Source organism: Tenrec ecaudatus, chromosome 9, assembly GCF_050624435.1.
Source record: "Tenrec ecaudatus isolate mTenEca1 chromosome 9, mTenEca1.hap1, whole genome shotgun sequence".
NCBI classification, from domain to species: domain Eukaryota; kingdom Metazoa; phylum Chordata; class Mammalia; order Afrosoricida; family Tenrecidae; genus Tenrec; species Tenrec ecaudatus.
Window position 1 is genome coordinate 120,426,212 of NC_134538.1, and position 19,270 is coordinate 120,445,481.

The 19,270-nt window shown below is 40.9% G+C and overlaps 1 protein-coding gene and 1 non-coding gene across 2 annotated transcripts in view; both read left to right on the forward strand.

The window, feature by feature from the left end:
* Window positions 1–19,270, forward strand: part of MAGI2 (membrane associated guanylate kinase, WW and PDZ domain containing 2) — a 1,549,501-nt gene that overhangs the window by 794,918 nt on the left and 735,313 nt on the right. The gene's annotated exons all lie outside the window — the stretch shown is intronic.
* LOC142457646 (small nucleolar RNA SNORA48) lies at window positions 10,227–10,370 on the forward strand. Its single transcript, XR_012786345.1, has one exon. It is a non-coding gene; the product is annotated as a small nucleolar RNA SNORA48 (small nucleolar RNA).

The window sequence follows — 19,270 nt, forward strand, 5'->3', positions numbered from 1 at the left end:
TTCCTGAAGGATAGAGAGTATTGGTTGATGAGTGGAAATGGCTTGAGCTAGAAACTGCAGAATTATCTTTAACGGTAAATAAGATCAATTATATTAAGGGTGGGCCAGAGTGCTTCTTAGAGGCAAATGTGACAAGACTTTGTCTCATGTACTTTGGACCTGTTGTCAGAAGAGACCAGCTCTTGGAGAAGTGCATCATGCTGGGTAAAGTAGAGGGGCAGTGAGAGAGAGGGGCAAGTCCTCAACAAGGTGCATTGATGCAGGGCTGCAACCTCGGGCCCAGGCACAGGAACAATTGTGAGGCGGATGCAGAGCCCTGCAGTGTTTCATTCTGTTGTGCAGAGGGTTGCTATGGGTTGGAACCAATTCAATGGCACCCAGTAACAACTAGATCAACCTGTTTGGTGATTGGATGAACACTGCTGTAGACTAATACACCAAAAGTTGGGGTAGATCTCATGTGCCTAAAAGGGGGCTAAAATTTTCCATGTATTTCTACCCAAGTCCTGAAAGTTTATATTTGTAGAGAAGCAAATATTAGGGAGTTGGCCATATATGGATAGGAAGAAAATTGTTTCTTGTGATGCCAACAGAGAATAAACAAGAATTATAGTTGCTCTCCTTCAGCGTTGAAATTTCCTTACTCTGAGTGACCCATGATGCAAAGACGCATTATTGGATTACAGGTTTGACCGTAGCAATTTTTGACACGAGCGCAATCAAGGCTATAAATACCAGCTCTAAGGCATATTCTTGTTCAAAGGGACTAGGGAGAAGAGAGGTGGCCCAGCCACCCCTCTTACTAGTACTAATACTGGCAATACTGATTAGTGGAGCGTTAGTCTCAATCCTCTATTATGTGCTTTACACACAACACTTTGATATAGATATAATTCTCCATACTTTCCAGGTAAGGAACTGAGGTTGAAAGAAGTTAAAGTCCTTACCAACTTTCCGTAGCCAGTTAACAGCAAAGAAGGGAGGAGTATCCACCGCTCTAGATTCTTTCGGTGCCTTTTTAAACAGAGCACGCTGCCACCCCTGTGAGCGCGGTGTGTCCTCCTTTCAAATGCCCACTGTACATCTTGTTCACCACATATTGATTTCTTTTGAGACTCTGAGCATTAGTTTTGGAAACTATCCAGATGCTTCCACTTTCAGATTATTAATGTAAAAATGGCAAAGATTCTTTATTTTAAATCAACGAAAGCGACTGTTGATGGGGAAGCTTTTAAATTGTAAGCAAAGGCTTCATCAATCTTATCCACTCCACTCTAGACTCGTTAGCATAATCATTTTGTAGTGGCTAATTGTTTAGACAATGCAGGCACACGCTTCATACATGTGCTCCTTAACTCACTGATGAGGTCATGCATTTTTTTTGGTGGTTCCAGGATTATTTGATCACAAAAGATTAATCAGTGGGACAAAACATGCTACTTGACTACATTTGGTTTCTCAGAGCTTTTGAAAGCTAGATTTGCCATTATACAAAATATTTGTATGTAAATATGAAAGATTATTCACCTCATTACTGTCTGATCAGAACGCAGCCCTAATTGAATCCTAAAGTCTTAAGAAAATGAACTGGGAAGCAAGTTTATGGCATGAACAGAATGTTTCTTTCCAGGTCACTAGTCCAAGTTTACTGGTGTCCATTTTAACTGACGCCCTGTCGCTGTGGAGGTTCTCATTGGCAGCCTGAGAATGCTTCCCAAAGCTTTATGCCCCTCCTCCCACAAGCAAACCAGGAAGAATCTGCCTACCGGTGGTTTTCATTTGCCTTTAGTTTATAACTCTTAAAAGACTTTGCTAACTCTTATTACTGATATTTAATTTTTAATACAAATTGAGCAAAGAAGCCAAGAGTGCACAGTGTATGACTCCATTTATGTAAAATCTTAACCCAAACCAAACCAGTCTCCCCACCCTGGAGTCACATTCCAAGGCAGAGCTACCTGTAACACAAGGTAGAACTGCCCTTGGGCATTGCTGACATTGTGACTCTTCCTGGAGAGAGAGCCTCATCTTCCTCCCATGGAGCCCCGGTGCTCACCTTGCACTAACCCCTTACCCCACTGCCGCTCCGCTCTGTGTGAAGTCTTAGAGCAGGCAGATCTAATCGATAGTGATGATAAAGCCGAGATTGCCCGGGATTGCATGCTGAATATGGGAAAGAAAACTTTATAGTAGCTTGCCATGTCTCAGGTAACAGCAATATTGGCTATAATTTAAATTGTGAGGTTCACAGAAGACAAAATGCATCAAATTTGGTACATTTGCTTTATTTAAATTGCATGTGGATTTAAACTGTTTTAAAATTAATGATCAGAGTTATAATAATTTCAGTTTATGGTATTTGGAATACTTTATATATTAGCTGACCTTTTAAGAAAATCTTGTTTTCAAAGAGTAACATGTTCTATTTTGATAACCTCACAGGATTTTCAGAGTATGTGGTGGGAATTAGTTTATACTTTGGCTCTTATTGACTACAGTGGCCTACTGCTGTTCGAGGATAGAGTTTTTAAAGCTTTCTTAAAACTTAATAACATATACACTTATTTAAGATGCCTCACAGTTTAATACCATAGATTAGCTTCATGCCTTGATTCCATGACAAGTCATTGCCATTGTTATATATTTGCACGGTTGCAAGTGCAAAGCTGGAGAAAACTGGCTTAACTTCAAAACCATTTCCAGATGGAAATCTCAGTCTGATAGTGTCAAAAAAAATGTTGATCTCTCTACTTCTGTGTAAAGAGAACACCGAGCAGTAATTTTTAAATTCTTAGACTCTTCTCCTGAGCAGCTCTTCGCAAACACAAAGCAGATTACAGGAACAGGCAGCCATCACAATGGACTATTGACATCATTATTTCTTCCTTTGTATTTTATCTCTCGGAGACACAGCTCTCAATTATATCTGAAAATTCTAAAAATTGTGAAGCAGGAGATCTTGTAAATCTTGTCTTAGGATTTGCTCCTATTCACCCTGTTTCTTAGAAAAAGGCATGTTGAGTAGATGAAATGTTGCTTCACCTCACTTCAAAGGAGCCTGTGCTTCTGCTTCGTGTTTCTTTCCACGTCTCGCTGATAAAAGTATTCACGTTCTTCGTGCGCATTCTTACACTTCTGTGAACCACAAGGATAAAGTGAATTTAAATGATCCTTTCAGGAAAAATAAAAGGTCAAGAATTTATAGGCCTTTCTCCTAAGATGATTTTTTCCCCTTTTAAACTCCTTGCAATATATTTCAGACATTTTTCTAGCACCTGTGTCCCCTTGTCTCTCGAGTTAGCACATGTATCATTTTTAATGGTAACGTGAACCTATTTTTTGGTAGGAAAACACACTTTGTTGATCTCTTCCTTTTTCTTAATGATTCGAGAAAGGCAGCCTCAGCCAGAGGCTAAATGAGATGGGGAAGGTATTTCTAAATGACACCTTGACCTTGTAGCCAGAGGCTAAGAAGTAGGTGATAGCTCATTATAGCATCACATTAGGCCATTATTATAGCTGCCTCCAAACCTCATAAAATGAAACTGGATATAAATCAATCACTAGAAGTTGAATAAATATGAGATTTTTCCAAGACATTTGTTCTTTAATGTGCTAAATGCTATGGACACATTGCTTTCATTGGTTTGCCCTACTCAGCCTTACGAGGTGACAATGAATCCATTTTTGTACTGTAAACACTAACAATAGTTTTCACAGCTGTCACCAGAGTCGCAATAGTAAACTTTTCAATTAAGTTGCATATTAACTTTTTCAATTCATTGGTCAATATACTAGGAAATCATTTCGCTCTGGTTCCAGTTTCCACCAGACTGGATATTATTTCTCCTGTTCGTTCCATGGTCTGCATTTTAAAAATCATGTCTAGTGTTTGTAATTGTTAGGAATTAATATTTTCAATAGGAAGTTGCAAATCCTCTGACATGTCACACGTGTATTTTGCAGCAGAATGTGCTTCTCTGTGACAACATTGACTCTATTGTGAATAGTGGTGATTCCAAAATTCACCGAGTTGCGAGTTGCGTTCACTCCTGGGGATTTGAATAGACCCAGGAGGACAAGGGGGAGGCGGCACAGTTTGAAATAAGGAACTGCATGGGTCAGGGCCACATCCTTCACCACACATATTCAATGTGAGCAAGAGGTGAGCAAATAGTCTGAGAAGTCAAACTATGTGAAGACTGAGGCAGCAGGATGAGAGGAAGGCTCCTTAACAACCTGATATGCAAATGACCCTGCTGTGCTAACTGAAAGTAAGGAGGGTTGGAAGCCTTTACTGAAAAAGATGAAAGACTCCATCCAGCCTTTCCTCTGGAAGGCAGTGAGTTTTGCAAAAGTTCTTCCAACCAGACCAGTAGACAACATCAGGTAACTAGAGTTAAGATCAAAGTCAGCAAGGGCTGCATTATTCTTGAGTCAGAATCAGCACCCGTAGAAGAAGCAAGCAAGAAATAAAAGGATGTTTTGCACAGAGAAAAAATTCTGGATAAGACCTCTTTAAAATGTCAAAAAGCAAAGATATCACTTTGTGGACTAAAGTGAGCCTGACCACAGCTGCAGTTTTAAATGGCCTCAAATGCATGTGTGATCACGAGGTGCTGAAGGGATCCGTTATCAGGCATCAAAGAACAAAAAAATCCTATCATTGGGTGCACACCTCCATGATATGATCGCTGAAGACAAATGGGTGCATAAGCAAATGTGGCGAAGAAAGCTGATGATGCCCGGCTATCAAAAGGTATAGTGTCTAGGGTCTTAAAGGTTTGAAGGTAAACAAGCAGCCATCTAGCTCAGAAGCAACAAAGCCCACATGGAAGAACACACCAGCCTGTGTGATCATGAGATGTCAAAGGGATCAGGTATAAGGCATCATCAGAACAAAAAAAGTCTTACCATAGTGAATGAGGTGGGGAGTGCAGAGTGGCGATCCAAAGCCCATTTGTAGGCCACTGGACATCCCCTTGCAGAGGTGTCTAGGGGAGGAGACGAGCCAGTCAAGGTGTGATGTAGCAACGATGAAAAATACAAGTTTCCTCTAGTTCCTAAATGCTTCGTCTCCCCCTTCCCCCACTATCATGATCTGAAATCTACCTTGCAAGTCTGGCTAGACAGGAGGATGTACACTGGTACAGATACGAACTGGAAACACAGGGAATCCCAGGCTGATTATCCCTTCAGGACCAGTGGTGTGAGTGGTCATACTGGGAGGGTAGAGGGAGAGTGGGTTGGAAAGGGGGAATCGGTTACAAGGATCTACATGTGATGTCTTCCCTGGGGGACAGACAACAGAAAAGTGGGTGAAGGGAGATGTCGGATAGGGTTCCGATCCATAGTGACCTATGCCAAACAGCACAAGGCACCACGTAGCCCTGCACCAGCCTCACCTGCTTGAGCCTGTCCTTGCAGCCACTGTCCATCCATCTCCTTGAGGACCTTCCTCTTCTTGGGTGCCCTTCTGTTTTACCAAAAATGATGTCCTTCTCCAGGGACCGGCCTCTAAAATCATTCATTTATCCCAATTTGGCAATGCAAATGATTAGCATGGCCAGCTGCTGACCAAAAGGTTGGAGGTTCAATTCACCTCAGAAGAAAGCCGGGGTGATCTACTTGTGAAAAATCAGCCATGGAAAACCCCATGAGCACAGTTCTACTGGGATCCTCATGATGTCCCCAGGAGTCACAATTGCTTCAGCAGCCACTGGCCTCCCAGCATGATAGATATGTTCCCCCTAAAACCAGCAATAAAATAGTTCATGATGCTCTCGCTTGAATCCTGCTAGTGGCTCAGAATTTAATACCTCCTCCAGAGACATACTGCAGACCTGGCTACCTCTGATATATTGGTAAGGGATTCCTTTTTCTGAGAAAAGGAGCACTTCCGGTGTCTTCTGAATTCTGGAGTCCTACAGAATAAAATTAATCTATCTTCTTTACTACAGCCCTCCATAGACTACAATTTGAAAACAGCTAAATTGTTTCTTCCTCAGATATGTGTTCTCAGTTCAACCACGTCCAGCTGAGGCTCAGAACATCCAATAGCCTCAGATCACGTTGTGATGAACAGAGAGACATCAATACCGGGGCCTTCAGCTGTATTTACAGCTATACTGTTTTTCCTACTTCCTTCCGTTTCTTCCTTCTCCTCCTTTGGGAAGATAACAGTTTAATGGGATGGAGAGAAGCCTGTGAAGAAAACACCTGTAAATATAATATTTGGTTGTATCTGAGGAATACAGGGACATGCAACACAATAGAAACATTCTTGCCAGTGTTAAAATGAAGACTTGACTGGAAGGAAGGTAGCCCTGGTGTTAGAGGTGTTATGGGGCGTGGGGCACCTTTATATGTGACTTTAGGAACGTTGGGATGGGAGAGTCTCAGAACTTTTTTTGAGTTTTGAGAGAGAAGACAGAGGTGTGGATGGAGACATTTAGTCAGCCATCAATACAAACCAGGGAGATATCCAATTAAATCTCATACAGATCAAATGAAGGAAAAGGAGTTTTAAGAGACCCGTTCCAAATTTCAGTTGTATTGAAATATAGAAAATATACAAAGGGCCTTCAAAAAGTTCATGGAATTATTTTCATTTGATTTTTCTGTGAACTATCTGAAGTCCCTCTTATGTCTTGTGAAATATGTGAAAGTTCAACAGCCTTCACAGATAATGTTCAGTGACATTAGTTATGTGCACCATGTTCTTCAGCCACCACTTGTATTGGTTCTCAAATTATACCTTTAATAACAGAAGATCAGGATTCCCCATGGTTTGATTCATCCTTCCCACCTGCCCCAGGCAGCCATGAATAAATTTGGGGCTATATACCCTCACTTCTTGTAGCTAGTCCTCATAAGTGGGGTCTTAAACTTATTTATCCTTTTGTCGTTAACTTTTTTCAATCCGAATATGTTATACCATGTATCAGCACTGCATTCCTTTTCTTGGCAGTGTAATATTCCATTTCAGGGCTGTGGTCAAGCCTTGGAACAATTGTGAAGATAGCGGTGTTTCCTTTTGTGGTGCATGGGGTCATTATAGGTCGGAACCGACTTCTTGGCGCCTGACAATGACATCCCACAGTGCACACTCCCATCGCATCATGTTTCCCCCGGCATTTATGGAGATCTCTCTCTGCTGTTAGCTTCTCATGGCTTTACGTTCATTGGAGAATTGCATTTTGTTTTCAGTACACCCTGGAAGTTCTAGAATTATTCTAAATATATAAGCCCAAATATCCTTGACAAGTTGGGTAGGGAAAATAATCACATAAGGATTTACTGGGTAAAAAAACTATGCTATTTACCAAAAAGCAGGCACCAATCAGTTTCCTTTTGATGGAAGAATGTTGAAAGGAAAGGCCAATCGTTGGGAAGCAGGGCATCATCTGTGCCTGCGGAAGGCAGAGGATTTGGAATCTAGAACATGATCATGCCTGCTTGCCTCCAGAACCCTGCCACCCCCTTCTCCTCAATCTGTCCTTCTTGTGACCTGCCTCAGCCACCACTTGAAACAGAAAACCTCTGCTGAGCACATACTATGTGTGAGGCCAGGGCTTTCCCATCAAAGAGAACCATCCCGGATTTTGTTTGGCTGCTTCAGCAGAACAACTAGAGACAAACCAAAAACTACACTCCTGTTCTTGGGCTCCTGCTAAAATACCACATCGAGGATTTCATTCCCCTGAGACCCTTGTACAAAAGACAATGACAAATGTGAGGGAGTGCAGAGGCCCCAAAGTGATAACATGTTTTGAAAATAAGGTTTGTCACCAAAGGTGAACCTAACTAGATAAGGTCAGTCTGAACAGGAAGAAAGGAACGAACCTGAGGGAGAGTGGAGGATGACAAAATGCACAAGGAGAGCCACCCCGCTGCAGCCAATTATGCTCATGAACAAGGAGAATGGGTCTTGGGGTGAAGACAGTCGGAAATAAGTGACGTAAGGTGCCGCACTAGGAAAAAAGCTTGCTTTCTCTCTTCAATTTCTGAAAACCTGCTAGATCAGAGCAAAGCTCTGATGGGACACCTGTCTTGCAGATCTACTAACACTACGCTGCTACATGTGGCCCAGAGAAATGTAGCACGTAAACGCACGCGGACGTAAATTATGATAAGATGGCTGCCATTTGCTCTTCAGAATGATGAAAACTTACTATTGCCACAATGGCTTCAGTCGGTACTGTAAAATTATCTGCCTACATTCATATGCAAAATTTGTCAGTATTCTGATATTGCTTTGTTTACTCAGGGTAGAATTTCTCAATAATCTTGCAAGTATCTGACTTGTAGACAGTGAATATTATTTATACTGATATCATAGCTGCATATTTAAAGTTTAAGGAACAATAACAACAAACTAGTTGCCTTCATCCAGAACCACAAAGTTGAATAGTCATACTTCTCAGCTTTATTTTCATCCTCTTCCTCCTATTTCCATTTTCCTCTTTTCATAGCACCAGGGAATATGAATCAGAAGACACCAGGTCATTTACATTTCACTTTTCACTATCAAATATATTACTTATAGACTTATCAAACTCAATCTCACTGCTCCTAAGTTGATTGTTATTCATCGTAATCCTACCAGCCAAGGCAGAACTGCACTTGTGGCTTTCCAAGACCTTCCGTCTTCCCTGAGAGTCGAAAGCCTCACGTCTCTTCAGCGGAGTGCCTTTTACACAGCCGACCTTGTGGATAGCAGCCCGATGGGTAATCCTTATGCCACCAGCCACCTTTACAGACGTTCCATCACGGCAACTTCCACGAAACCTTGAAAATCAGTCCTTCCAGAAAGGTTTTCATTCTGGTCCTACAGCTGGGTGTGCGCAGTCGTCTGAAGCATCTGCTTCCCACCTGAAGCAGAAGTCTACTGTAACCCCACGTTGCCTTCGTTTTGTGTTTGAGGTACAGCCATTCCAAGTTAATTGTCAACTTGAAGGTTCACAGCCTGTGATTCTCAACTGTATCTACAGCAAGCCTGAAGGTCACTCATCATTCTTCTATTTTATCTTTGCCTACAAGGGTTCCAATGGTTAATTAATATGCTTCAAAATACAAGGTTCAGTTCATGGACTAAAATGTATCTGTGATAATGAGTAAAATACAGTTTGATGTTTATGCTTTTTAGGAGCCAATGTTTCGTATTTCTGGAGTAACATGAGGCATACATTTTTAATATGGAAGCACTCGATTGAACTTAAACCAAGAAAAACAAATTCACAGTCATCTTGTTGATTCTGATTCCTTGTGACCCTAGAGGACAAAGTAGAACTGCCCCTGTGGGCTTGCAGGGCTGTCCACCTTTATGTATCAGACTACCATGTCTTTCTCCCACTGAACAACTGGTGGGTTTAAACCACGGGTTTTTCAGTGAGCAGCCAAGTACTGTAACCACTACACTCTGTGGAGGCTACTTTTGTTGGCTTGGGCCAGCCCCCAAAGAGCATCTGGCATATGACTCTGGGAAACCAGCTCTCTGAGAGGAGGACTAGAGTTTCAAGGTTCTGAACTCGGCTCCTTCTATGAGCTCCTTGACAGAAGCCCTTATTTCTCATAAGCATTAAGTCATTAAGTTTAAGCATTAGACTTCTTTAAACTTTAAGCATTGATTAAAAATCAATAAGATTAACTCTTAAGGGTCCTAAAAGGTTTGTCGTTGGTTTGATTTGTTTTCTGCGAAGAGGTCGTCAGGAAGGTCTGTTTGAATGGCTATTGTATTTGCTTTAGTCAGTGCGGACTCTTTGTCACCAAAGAGGAACACACGGTTTGCCGAGCAGTAGACCCGTGTGAAAAAGTGCGCGTCCTCGTGAGCACGGGGCTTGATGTGGATTTCTGAGAAGGCCAGCAGAGAAGCATAACCAGAGGACCCAGAATATGTGTAACACGGAACGCATACGAGGAGCCGAGGAAACAGTTCATTATCCATGCAACCGTTCATGCCGGCCGATTTCATCTCAGAGAATCAATGCTAAGTTCATTAAAACAGCATTAGGAACCCGAGGTGTCTGGGCAGGAGTCTGAAGTGGTATCTCGTTTCTACTCAGTATTTCAAAAGCCCTTACACGGCTTTCGCAGCTCGCTAGTGGCCCCCCACCCCCTGAAGACACCCAGGCCCTTTTCCTCTGTCCTTCTAAGTCAGGCCTGCATTTCCGGAGGAGGAGGAGGAGTTGCAACAATATTGTTAGGAACTCAATGAAACCTTTATGAACCCCTGGCTATGGGCAAAGAGACACCTGATTGGTGGTGGTGCTCTTATATCAGTCAGGGGCAGAGCAGACTGGCAGCCCTTTGTTCATCCTAGCTTGATGCCTAGATCGTAGCCAGAGCTGTTTCATGCCTGGGGCACATTAAAAAAAAAAGAAACCTTTATGAAACAACATATCAGAATGGACAACTATTGTTTATCCACCTGTCCTCCGTCTGCGTCTGTACACTTCAGACGGGTGTTTTCAGACGGGGGTGTTTCCGCCTCTGAAACGCCTCCCTGAAGAGCTCTGCCCTCCTCAATGCACACTACATCGAAAGAGAAGTGTTGGCATACTCCAGAGACTCAAAATTGTTCCTTTTAAATGTTCTTTTTGCTCGAGGAACACAAAGAAATCTGAAGAGGCAAGATCTGGGCTCTAGTGTGTATCGGGCAGGTTTCCCAACAAAGTCTTATAAAGGATGAACAGGTCTATTGTGATAGGAAGCTTCCTTGGTACCACATTTTGGAAAGGTTTTTCTCACGAATGCACCTTTGAGTATACATAAACTTTTCTAATAAATGCTTACAGCCTCTGAGAAAATCTATCAAGATTGGCATTTCAGAATTCCAAATCAACACTTGTCATGACCTTCTAACCTGACCTCTTGAACTTGAATTGAACCGGTCCAGCAGAGCCCCTGGGAAGCCACTATTTTGATGGGATCTTGTTTTCTGAAAGCATTCTTACCCTTGTTTTGTTTGGAATAAGCGTGTAAATGTATGTATGAATTGAAACACCAGCGTCGATACTCTCTGACTTATCCTCTTATTAATTCATCCTCTGCCTAATCCTGGTTCTGTTAACTCTTCCCACCCTCACGTCCTCTGCAGTTTCCAGGCAGGTCCTCCTCATTGGCATTTCCCTTACAGAGACCATGGCAGACCATGCCCTAGTAACCGTTTCTGACCGTGGTGACAAGCTTTAACGGCTGTCCTTGTAGGAATCAGAACTCCAATTTAAGTTCTTGACAGCCAAATTCATCTTTTTTTCTTTTCTCTTGAATAATTTTCTAGTCAACTTGATCAAGAATGGCTACCACTCCTAAGCAAATTGAAAGTTACAGTCTGTCAATTTACTAATATTCTTCTAATAATGTATATATTATTGTTCTTATAAGTGCATGTTCCTATAGGTACATACCGAATTTGCATTTTTACTCTGTACATTGTAGGTCTGTTTCATGCCATAAAGAGTAAAAATCTACAAGAAAGAAAAAAATGGTATAAACTGATTTAAGTAATGATTGTCTAAACTCTTCTTAATGTGAGTGAACTAATGAATGGAATGATATGTGACTGCAACTAAGATTTAAAGTGATTTAAAAGAGTATTAATGACACAATTAATTAAAACAGTTAGACATTTAAAAAATCTCAGCTGGTTTTAATTTTTCTGCATTTTATGTTAATTAATGAGGGGAAGTGAAAGTCCTTTTTGAGAGTCTGTCAGTAAAGAAAGTTTAAAAACGCAAGTTTTACCAAGAGATTAATTCTTTATGCACAGATCTGAGACACTGGACAGTTTCTGGTATACTTTGAATCCAATATTTGGTTTTTTGGAACAAAATCGTTCCTGGGAGACCCAGTGGGAAATAAGACTTGCATTTTCAGTTTACACAGTTCCTATCTACATGTTAGAACTAAGATACAGAGAAACGTGAGACCTGGAGCGCAACTGGACTTTCTTCTTTTTCTGGGACTCACAAATGTTCTACCTTTGACATAGTATGGTCACTGCTTTTCTATTGCTCTCTCGATATAGTGAAAAATACCACAGTTTTTCTTTTCTGATCAAATTCCTCCTCACACTGATTCCAGCTTTCCCAGGTTTTATCGTATTACTTTTCTGCAAGAAACCAAATGATCTCTCTTAACTCAAGAAATACAGAGTGTGCTTTTAGACTGTGCATCACAGTAAGATGCTATTGCTGTTACTTAGATGGTCTCATGAAGAGTTGTAACATTTCTTTAGTTATTACCTTGAGATGTTATATGGAATATGCTCACGAGAATCTTCGCTGTCCTTTCAGGGTGACGTCACTCTGTACTCTGCTGTGGCATCTCTATCCATGGCCACCTTCTCCCTTCTCACTGTCCAGTGTCTCAGTGATCTCCTTCTGCGTCACGGCTGCATCTATGGCAAGCTGTGCACCGCTACCTTCTACCCAAAGCTCTTTCCTGTACTGGGACCCAAGTATCAGTTAGTATGACATCTGTCAGAGACTGGTATACTGCAAATAACAAGGGTTTTGGTGGCTAGAAAACAGTTGATCTAGAGCTGAACTCTGCCAGTTCTTTCTGGGTGACTGACCATATTTAATTAATCTCTAGGGTCCTCGATTTCTTAATTATATGATTAGAGTATTGTTTCCTATTTAAATATATTTCTATTCAATATCAAATAGCACATGCAAAAAGGAAAACAGGAAATCTGTCAGATAAGATGTAATTAGAAAGTGAGTGTCATTAATCATTTTTAACAGTTTTATTGGCTTATAATTCACATATCATACCATTCATTAGTTCAATGATATTAAGACAAGTTGTACAATCATTACCTAAATCAATTTTATACCATTTTTTCTATCTTGTAAATTTTTATTCTCTATGGCTTGAAACAAACCTACATTGTACAGAGAAAAAAGTGCAAATTCAGTATGTACTTGGAACATTCTAAAGAAAAACACTGACTTCCCTTCCATTCTTTGACAAAGCATTTGCTCTGGCACAATTGACTCGTACACAAGTATGGGCCCAATGGGTCTCAAACAGGTCAGTGTCACTTCACCATGGGACCTCAGGAGCCCTGGTAACCCTACTTTGTAAGTGTTGGGCTGCTAACTGCAAAGTCTGGGGTTCAAGTTCACCAGCTGCTCTTTGAGATGATCTGCTCTTGTAAAGATTCCTAGCTGTGGAAAGTCTACACAGAGTTTGGAAGAGTCAGAATCCATGAGAGAACAATGGATTTTGTTTTAGTTAAGTTGTCTTAGGAAGTATGGGAATGGACTGGGAACTTCTGCTTGCCACAGTGCCTGTGCTCTGTGTGTGCTGTCCGCATTTAGTGGGCAGGATCATGGAACAAGCATTTTAAAATTCCTTCACTGAGCAAGAAAATCCCACCAAGCAAGAATTCCCCTGCCAAGGAAGCCAGTCGCCACACCATTGGGATGATTCCAAGAAATCCCGTGCTCACTCAGGGCATGTCGTTAATGGGAGGGCCTTCAGAATCAAGAGTTGCTTTGAGGACCACCCTCCAAGCAGGGATGTTCATGGAAACCCACTGAGCGTAGTGCTGATCCCTGCCCTGTCCGGCTTTCTCCAGACCCCAGAAGTATTAAGCAAGTGTCCGAAAGACTGTGTGCCAGAGCTTGATAAGCTTGTCCCCCTGAGGAGCACCCAGAGGAAATGAATCCCTACTGGGTGAAGAGGGATTTAGGGCAGCTCTCCAAAGAAAAATTTGATTTTAAATGTTGTCAGAACCCAAGCACAAGTTACCCAGGAACACACTCAAATCTCCTTTTGACGACACGAAAAGCAGGATTACCCCTCGAATTGGAAATGTAGTGGATTTAATCCTGTTTAGAAGCAGAAGGTGGTCTCAAACGGTCTTTTCTGGTTCAGCTATATGAATTCTGGGGAGTAACTAACTTATTGGAAAAAATATTCATTCCCTTTCAAGCCTGATTCTTTATCACTACCCAACTCATCTTACAAGCCTCAGGACCAAGAACGCCGCCCTGCGCTTGAGGGTGGCCGCGTGTATCACCCACCGCCCGAGAGCCCCGGCATTGAATCAGGGGAGGCTAATATAACACCAGTGCATTTTACGTCACTTTCGTGAATGCTGCATATCCCAAAGGACGCCACTCAAGTCTGTGAACACATAGAGCATTGTGTCTACGAACCACAGTCCACGTGACTAGTTCTTGGGTTAGCTCTCTGAATGGAAAGGCACTGGGACATTGGGAGCAGGGCATTCGTTTCCTGACAGCGAGAGAGGACTCTGCTACTCTGCAGGACGAAGAATGGGGACTAGGAAAAAGCAGCTCAGATTTCATGTAAGTCTCTAGTTGTGTAAAATACAAACTCTCGACTTGCTTTTGACTTCATTTTCTTAATATCCGCAAGCCCATTGGCTTGATTTTTCTCAGCGGGTATATGACTCACCTGAGCATGCTGCCCTTGTTGAATTGCGTGCTGGGTTGTGTTGCTCCTGGTGACACTCAAGAACCAGGAGAGAGAACCGACGCACCAGGCCATGCTCCGGGGTCCATCTCCTGATGGCTTTTTGAAGGGCACACTGCGTTCTTTCTGAGCACGCGCTTCTTCCATTAATATTGCTTCCTACAATTTAATGGTTTCCGGTACATCGCTTCAAACTGCTACGTGTGCTTCCTGCTGCCTGGCTTTAATACGTGTAAATTGAAGAATCGCATTTTCTGATTTTAAATCATCAGAGTAACATTGAAATGGAGTGTTTTATGCATTTGCAAGGATCTCTCCTGAATGCAAACTCTATAAACAGTAGGTTAGGGCTTGGATCACTTAAGATTTTAACTTCTACCTGCAGGACATTACTTAGCATTCGGTTGTAACCTTGTTTTAATTTCTGAATTGTTGACTCACTTATACAACAAACATTTACCGAAAGCTTAGCTTGTTTCAGGAATTGGTTTATTGGGCTAGATGTTGGGAATTGACAGATGAAAAAGATTTCAATCCTGACTCCAAGAAATCAGCCTAATGGAGCAGATAGATTGGTAAACAATTGTAGTATAATATGGTCAACCCATTTTCTGAAATACAGTGCTTATTAATTGACTCATTTAAAAATGCTTTTGATTAAAAGTAAGCAAACATTAAAAAAGCCACTTTAACGTATGCTGTTGGAAATTCATTTGATAATATGCATTATTATGAAAGAGATGAAAACAAATAGCCACAAGTCCATTCATGTACTTACAGCTTTTGTATAAAGTATGAACTGTAAGTATGAAGAGACAAAGTCCAGCCAGATCAATATTTAACTAATATATGATAGCATTCATATTTGAGCACAGCTTTTATATTCATATGATTCAGTCAAATTTATTTAAGGTCATGATCAAAACATCCTTAAAAGCAGAATTTTATCCCCAGAACCCACCCTATGTTTTCTTGTCAATCTGCTACTTAAAATAAAGGAAAAAATGCAAATTAGGGGGTTGGAATAAAGAAGGGAAAGAGTAATGGGAAATTAAAGAGAAGATTGGGAAATTTTTTTCTTAACTGAATTTTGTAGACTCAAACATAAGGAAATTATATCAAGTTATGTATTTAAAACAAACACTCTCACTGTGTTTTGCCTTGTACTTTGAGTGCTACAAGGAACATCGTGTTAACAATTATCGTTGAAAGTGTAAACAGCAAAACCTAACACGAGCTCAAAAGTTCTCTCTCTAAAATTGAGTGCCATTGATTACAGTCTTCAAAGTGCTCATTCTTACCTCCCTTTCAAAATCATTCCTCATTTTCTAACATAACCTCACTGTCCTCAAGCCCCTTAAATTTCCTGTCTAATTTTTCAAAATTACAGTTCTTAAAAGCTCGCCGTGCTCAAGGTAGACACTGTTTATTGATAAAATTAAGCTGCTGTTTAGTTAAAGGATGGTTTAAATGGGTATGTTAATTTAATTTAATTAAAGTTTGATATTTAGAGATTATGTCAGTGCAACAGTTTCTGGGGCTCAACTAGCCTCCATGGCTCCAGAGAAATGGATTCTATGAAATATTTAAATTCTGTTCTACAATATCACCCCTTTGGTCAGGATTCTTCTACAGACCCTGTGATCAAAATGTTCAACAACAACAACAACAATGTGCAGTTCTAACCAGACACCATCTAGTTCTGGTCGCATGGCAAAAGAGAAAACTAGTCATGGAGCCAACTCGCCACACACTCTATTTTCTCCTTGTTCCTCTTTTCCTTTATGCACATAGAGGGCCATTGTTACGCCTCACGTGGCCACTTGGAAGTTTTAACACCCAAGCCCTATGCCACAAAAATATAGGGACGAAAGCACTAAACTCCATACAGACTGATTGACTGGGATTTCTCACGAAACCATGACCTGACACCTGCAAAGCAAGAGCATTGAAGCCTCTGAAGGACTTGGCTCTAAGTCAGCAACCTCAGCAGCTACTCTTGTGTTGTGTTGTGAATGTGTCTATTACACATTGTTCGACAATTCAGCAGTTCACAGCCATACAACTTCTCGACACCAATTACTTAATCAGTTGTGCAATCCTTACCCTTAATCAATGTGATTTTTCCATCACTGTAAACTGACGCGCAGTGCAGGGAACATACAGTTTTGAAGCAAGAGAATGCTTTATTTGTTTAGTAAGAAAATGCTTTGATATATTTGGAAAGAACCCCTCTATTAAGTACATATTCATTGGTTAGGGTGGTTATTATATTCTAACAAGACTAAAGCAGAGTTGAAATGCATTGATGCTAGCTTGCCTTAGTATAATATTCCGGAGGAGCACAGAACTACAATTCCCTAAGGAGACTAGGTGTGGTCCCTAATCCATGATGGACTAGTCTTGCCTTTTTTTTTTTAATTAAACACCTGCTTTCAAAATTGTACCAATAAAATACTGGTTAGGTGTGAAAACTCAATTATGACTCTGGATTGGCCTGAAATAATCTGTTTTTTCCTTAAAAATCTTCCTTCTTTAGCATTTGATAATAGTGGCCATCCAGATACAGACTTAAATTATTTTAATGGCCTTCAAGAATCTTTACAGTTGGAAGTTGGCTTTTCCAATAGAACAATTCCCCGAAATAAAAAGAGAAATTCCTGGAGTGTATAATAACAAGCACTCAGAAATATGAGGAAGGTTCTTAGGTTAGAAAAGGCCTGAATCACACAGAAAGCGGTTTCCGAATCTGAGCGTTCTTACTTGGTCTGGTCGTCAGCACTGGGTTTTTCTCCTCCTTTTATACTTTCGTGCCTTAGCAGAAGCAGCATATTATGAGTTCATTTAGCTTTATGTTTGTTTAAATGTGTTTCTGTAATGGCGTTATATCTTTGGGGACCACAGAATCATTGGAGGAGAAATTACCTCATTCTTTATAATGGGACTTTGTGAGAAGATTACTTTTCTAATTTTTTATTCTCTTGCACACCCTCTTATTGCTGGATGCGCAGCGCTGATGTTGACATTGCCCTTGCTCAGAGCCAGCAGGTCACTGGTGACTTAACGTCAGTGAAAACGATCTTTACAACTTCGAACAGATGCTCTAAAATGCAGGTATATTCTTGAGTCATATGGAACAAAGGTGGCCTGTGAAACATTCTATTGCTTGAAGAGAGAACTAAGCGAATTTATATAGGATACAAGTTGGCTTTTTAAATGAATCCTCAAGTACTACATCAACATGTTTTGTACCTATAATTAAACTCCATTTCCATTTGGAAAATAAGAATAATGATGGTTGTAAACACTGGGTTATTTACAATCAACTGAGGTCATGATGTATTGTGTGTCCTGGGAATGCTTAATCATTTATCACATATATTAGATCATGAGACACAGGGTGGGATCAGAGCCAGAGGCCAAGGAGCTAACACAGGAATGCTTAGAAAAATCTATGAGTCCATGTCATATTTATTTATAAACTACTTAAAATGAGTAGTCTGATACTGAAATCATTTTTACACCTTTAAATCCTGCCCTTAATAAAATAAAGATTTTTATCAGTAAACTTCTACACCTTCTTTCTCTACCTCCTCCTCTTTTTGTCTTTCTGTCTGACTCCTTGAACGCATCAGCCTGCATTTGCTGTCTCTCAGTCATTTCCTCACACTGCTGTTGCCAGCCCAGTTTACTGTGTAGAATTACACCACCACAATTCCACCGCCTCACCCACCCCCAAAAGAAAAACACAAAGCTCTAACTTTTATATGTCATCAAACATTCCTTACTTATAGGCTCAAAACAAAATTACTTTCAGGGATAGTTTTGCTTGAGGGGGGTAATTACAAACAATAATGAATAAATCTTTAATTCTTCGTACTAAAGCTGCCCAGTTGTGTTGGGTGTTGGAGCCATGGGGGTGTAGTGAGTTAGGCCTTAGACTGCTAGTCCTAAAGTCAGCAGTTCAACCCCCAGCAGCCATTCCATGGGACAAAGAGGAAGCTGTCGACACCCAAAAAGATGTTTAGTCTCAGAAACCCACAGGGACACTCAGGTCACTGTGATTCTATATCCAGCCTCAGAAACCTAACCCAACCTCTCTATGACACTTGGCTCGTCTACATACTGAAATAGTGATAAACCTCCCTTATAGATTTGCATTAAGAATAAACTAGTAACCTGCAAAGTACTTTGTGCACGCACACATCAGACAGGTTGTAAGTTCTTTCCGTGGTTGTAGTTATTACACGGTGTGTAAACACACGCAAACACCCTCCAGATATCTCCGTGTTACCGCTAATTCTGTCCTCCCGTTGGGGCCACAAACAGCAAAAGTGAAACAAGAGGATTGCTGCTTCCTGTCCATTGGAAAATGATGTTGTAGACCAAGCTTTAAACTGTAGCACAGATGAACTCGCCATGTTTTAGTTGCCCGATTTGAGATGTTTGCTTTTGAAACATTAATTTTGGGAAATGTGGAGTCTTGAACCCCAGCTCAACACATACCTCAAAGGTCCACCCGGGTACCTTGGGTATGATTTAAACAGGTCATAAAGATTTATTCTTGCTATTATTATGGGCATTACTTTGGCATCAAGAAACCCTGTTTGTTGGGATTTAGAATTAGTTACCTGATGCCGAAATGGGCTATGAAGTAAACACTTAGCTGCTCTGCCATGTATTATGAGAAAGCTTTGACACATTGTTTCTAGTTGAATTGGCCCTCGACAAAAGAGACCATCACCCTATTCACATTCAGCATACAATTCAATTTTTATGCTGAATTTTTTTGCCTATCAGTCACTCTTGACTGCCCGGC